We start from the raw sequence: 5294 nt of genomic DNA, 5'->3' as shown, positions 1-5294 counted from the left end.
AAAAATAATCCATCCCGGAAATGGCGGCTTTATTACCCCCCCTCCAGATCCAGATAACCCCCCCCTTATCAAGTGGTATTTTCCTGAAAGGTGCAAACGCCCTCAGTGGCAGAAGAAACGACGCAAGAGGGGAATATCCTCCACCCATTCTTTATTCCCCAGTGCGGGGGCAAGCCAGGTTGGCTGACAAAGCTCATTCTCCCAGAAGTCTCACATTTACCTTCCTGGGCCCTGTGTCGGGCTGGCCGCTCTGTCCCGCTGCTGCAGACCCCGCGGCAGGCACTGCTTGCAGGCACGGAGCTGCCCTGGGCTGGGGTCGGCGCGCTAATGGTGAAGGGCAGGGCGAGGGGTCATTCGAAATCATTTACAAACATATCACAAAGTTTCATTATTTCTGCTTTGCCGACAGCAGCACACAAGAGTACAAAAGTTCAGGAATTGCACCCGCCCCAGCGCCTCAGCGCCGTCTAGGGCTCAACCCCCGGTTTGGGGCACGAAGAACACAGACACACTCAGGGCCCGGATGGGCTTCAGGGACAGAAGGATGCCCGGGCTCAAGAGGGGCTTTTGGATCTCTGACCATAGGCCAGAGGTGTTAAAATTTTTTTTTGATTGTTTTGATTTTCTCCCTTATCATTCAAAAATTAGTTTCAGCCTTATCCTGGATCTGGTGGGGTAGAGCAGGGACACTCTCCTCTGTCCCCCAGCCTGGCAAAATTGGCTCCCTGCTTCTACTCTGCACTTTGGACACTCCCCACCCCAACCCCTCCATCCTTTGGTTCCAGGGCTTCTCTATTTTGTAGGTATTTCCTGGGTGTCAAATCTAAGGAGAGTCTGAGGCTGCCCCACACCAAATTCCCTTGTTCAAGGGGGGGGGTTCCCCCTCAACTTCCCCTAATGCCCAGCGCTCCCACACACCCACCTGCCTGGGGACACTGGGCCTAGGCTTTACCCACACAAATTGGGGGAGGCTGCTGGGCTGGGTGGGGACCCGGGTGAGGGTACACATTTTCATATTTGTTAGACGCTGTGACCTGCATTTCACCTTACTGCTCCACTTGTTCAGACAGGTCAAAGCCAACGAGTTATTGATGAACAAAAGCGTTAAATATTCACCTCCCGCTCAACTGCCCATACAAATGCTTTTGATCTCTCGGGCTTTTTGTGCTGTGTTCAGCTACAGGGTGCCGAATGTGGGTTTGCAAGCGAGGAGCACTGGCAGAGATAAGCACCCAGAGCAGGGGCAGTGGCAGGAAGGGGGCAAAACCAGGGTGTCCTGGGGACACCAGATTTTCCAGCCTGGAGCCCAGAGCTGGTTTCATTTGGGCCAGCCTGATTAATAGAGGGGAACTATGAACTGGGCAGAATCTCCACTTCTGGGGAGGAACACAGCCCCCAGGAAGTCAACCAGGCTGCCCACCCTGGGAGGGCAGAGAAACCTGGCCTAGAGCCAAGCCCTAGCAGGGTCTTCCACCCTGGAGTAAGGGTGTCTCACCAGAGAGCAAGCGTGCCTGGCTTCTATCGCCCTCCTACATTCCATCCCCATTAAAATAATCTCCATTTTGCAGTGAGGGAGGCGTCACTGTTTCTTCCTTAATTCTTCGGCCACTACCATCACCTTAATGAGATACTCTTCCTGGAGATTTCACAGGCCGCCTCAGAAATGTACCTGTCTTCCGCGGCACAGGCAACTCAGAAAGATCCAAACTTCTGAGCCCAGGTCCCCAAAAATCTCTGCCCCCCACCGCAGCCCTACCACCACCACCACCACCACCACCACCACGACGTTTGCCTGCAACACTAGCGGCTCTGGCGCGAAAATTCTCGAACTGCAGTTCCAGAGGAGCAGAGGTGAACCAGCAGGGTCGTATCCCTCCCGCCTTGCTCAGCCCTTGTCCCCAGCCCAGAGCCCAAACCTCTGGGGCTGGGGGCGGGGGAGGGGCGGGGAGGGATTTCCACCTAAAGCTCAGAATTCGCAGCCCTTCCCGGAAGCAGACCAACTCCACATACCCGCAGCCGTAGAGGGTTACGTTTTTCTTTCTTCTTTTTTATTAAAAACAAAACAAAACAAGAGAAGAGAAGGTTGGCCCAGGCTGGACCGGGTTAAGCTAGGCTGGGCTGCGGAGGGGAATCGCGTTGATGCGGCGTTTAGCAGGCTGGTTCGAGCAGAAAGCGATGCTCGCCGAAACTTGTTAATAGGGCGGGCTGCTAATTAGCTGCAAGCTCTTAACAGAAGCGCAGGGCAGCAGCGGAGCTGCACCTGTGCGAGCTGGGGAGGCCTGGAGAGGCCCAGGAGACAGGGGCGAGAGCCTGCGGTGTGTTCTCTTGGTTGGGTGACTGTGAACTAGGCCCCAGAAAATCTATCCAGGAGCACAACTTAGAGCCTCCACTCCCAAAGAGAGCTCGCCTCGCACCGGCCGCCCTTCCACCCGCCCAGTCTTCTGGCGCGGCCCTTCCGCCAACACCTCCCCAGTTACCAATACCGCCTCTTCGCAGTTCGGAAGAAACGGGAAGGTACTTACAGCGGCAGTCTCTCACGGCCCCGAACCTGTTGCAATGAAAACGGGGGTCACTTAAATTCCACAGGATAATAAAGCAGAGATAGAGGATACACAGAAAAATGACAAGGCCCAGGCACCCCACCAATACCCAGACCTCCCCGCTTCGGGTGCCGCCCCCAGGAACTGCGCCAAGTTCTCCGCGGAGCGCGAGACCGCAGTCCTCAAGGGCAGACCCGGGCAGTAGGAGAGTATGGCCCCCGTCACCTCCCCCACTCCATGCACCCTTGGGCAAAACCTTACTGGTTGCCTGGCCCGACTCAGGCTGCCTGTAACAGGGTTTCCCCAGTGGGAAAACGGGAAGCGAGGAGAAAATGGGCCTTTGTGTGTTTCCTTATGCACAATCAGCCGGGTGGGCGCAAGTCCACTGGGGAGGGGGCAAGCCGCTGCATCTGTCCCCTGCCCCAGCTCCCCGTCTGCCTCGCGCTGGGCGCAATTCAAACCCCTTTCCCAGTTTCAGATTGGTTTCAAATTCCCCAGCCCCAACTAGCGCCCCCAAAACCTGTCTTCTCCTTTCCAAAGAAGGGCCAGGCATAACTGGGACTTGCCTTTCCACTTCTCCAATTCAAAACAAAGAGCAATTTCCAAGGGAAATGAGGACCCAAATGATAACCAAAGGAGGAGGAAAATCGATGGGTTTGAAGGTAAATGGCAATGCTTTAGATTGTTCCGCAGCTCTCTGGAAGTAACAGCATTTTGTCAAGCATTGCTACTGGAGAGCCCACAAAGCAATCTTACAGAGCCATACTCCTCACAGGGGCTGGTGTCCAGCTTTAAGTTTTCATCTATCCTAGGATGGCAGTCTTCCCTGAGAAATCGCAGAGGCAAAGCCCTCTCCTTCCTCATCCTTTCGCCCTTCCCCCCCTCCCCCACTCTCGCGCTCTCTCCACCTAGGCTACCACTGTGTAATTCCACGTCTGAGGCAGATGCTCCATTAGGAGCAGGAGAGAGACAGTAAGTTCCTTTTGTGAGGTGGGAGCCCTCAGTTCCTAACTTTCTATGTCCAGAAGGGAGCGGAAGAAACCGGGATTCCCATTCCATTTGTTAAGTTGGGTTTAGGCTAAAATGAAAATTAACTTCTCTGGGACTTCTCTCACCCCAGGCAGGAAGAAGGCAGAGAAATTCCCCACCCCTGGAGCTGTCCTGGAAAAAGTAATAAGTGACTTACTGGTTTTCTCTCCTAGTGGGCAAGGGAACTGGGAGTAGAACTGTCTCCTTCTGAGCCTGGCGCTAGCTGGAGCCTCTCACTTCCCTATTGCTGCTCCAAGAACCAAGCATCTGCACTTGTATGCTCTTAACCTAATTTATGGTGGGAATTATATTTTGGCTTGTCAACTCTCAAGCCATAAAACAAAGTTTATTGGAATCACGTGCTCGTAAATAGCCACTCAGGTCTCATCTCTGCACAACCATAAATAACCCTCGGCTTTAAACTTTTATTCACTAAATAAAGGTTCACTGCAACTGTTCTCTCACACTTAAGTAGTTCCAAATATTCAGGATGCAAGGGGGGTCATATTCATATCAATACCCTGGCCTTTTCAAATAGCATCTTTTCAGAGAAGTCTGTTTAAACTGGGAGATAGTGCTATTTCGAAAAGACTGGTTGGTGGGCATGTCTTATGATTCTTTGGCTGCATTCACTGTGAGTACCATCAACTCCTTTATTTCAATCATTCTCTAGCTCTAGATGTGGTAAATAAAGAGGAAAGTCAAAGGCTCCTCCTTACTTGCTTAACCCGGAATTATTTGAGATTTTTGTTCAAACTTCAACAGAAAAAAGGGTGGTTAGGGAGAGGCTGGGTGGGCTTGGGGTGGGGGTGGCATTTGGGGTTAACACTTGGCTCTGTATTGTTGTGGATGGGCTCAGTGAGAAAGGTGAATGTAGCCACATGCCTAGAGGTTTCTATAATTTGCTTAGCTCTGAAAGGGGAGCCTTTGCAAGTGACCAAACTGCTTAAAACAGCAAGACTTGGGGTTGGGTAAAGTGAGAAACTGGAGAATAGCCCCATCGGGATCTTTGGCAACTGAAGCTCTAAAAGAAGGTTATAAAACAATAAAACAGCCCTGGTGTGAAGGGGACAGGGTGTGAGGAAGCAAATGAGGTTCTCAGGGAACCCAAGCCCAGGAAGTCAGATGTCCCTGCTCCCACAGGGCTAGGGGCTCATGGTTCCTGCGCCCAAACCTGAGTGAAATGCTACGCCCCCACACTGCCACTCCCACTAGAGGGTAAGCCTAAGAGAGAAGGAGGGAGTGCGCTCTCCTGCTGAGAAAGCCCAGAAAAGGAGCTTGGGCCCCAGCTCTACCCTACCGGAGAATCTGACATTCTGTGCTGGGCTAGGTGGGGGTGGGAAAGATGCCCCCAGCTCCCACCAAAGGGGGTACATAAAGAAAGAACTGACCCCCAGCACCCTTCCATGGCCCGCCAGAGTTTCTACCAATCAGTGTGAAAACATGTGTGATTTTGACTATTCGGATGAAAAGAACGGGAGTTATGTGTAGGTTTGTAGAGTGCACACACACATACATGATTTCTAAATCAAATTCAGTTGCCAAAGTTCTCATCAGCAAGTCCTACCAAGCCCATGAAAGAGATCCCTCTCTACAAAGATCTCTTTGCGTTCTAACTTCCACCCATTCTCTGGGTATTTCTAAACTCATTTCCTGATTTGACTTTCATTAGCTGAAAGGGGGGGAGCTGTTAGCTCAGACTATATGGCATTTATTTCTTAGTCC

The sequence above is a fragment of the Zalophus californianus genome, chromosome 3, assembly GCF_009762305.2.
Source record: "Zalophus californianus isolate mZalCal1 chromosome 3, mZalCal1.pri.v2, whole genome shotgun sequence".
NCBI classification, from domain to species: Eukaryota; Metazoa; Chordata; class Mammalia; order Carnivora; family Otariidae; genus Zalophus; species Zalophus californianus.
Note: the sequence above shows the minus strand (reverse complement) of the source record.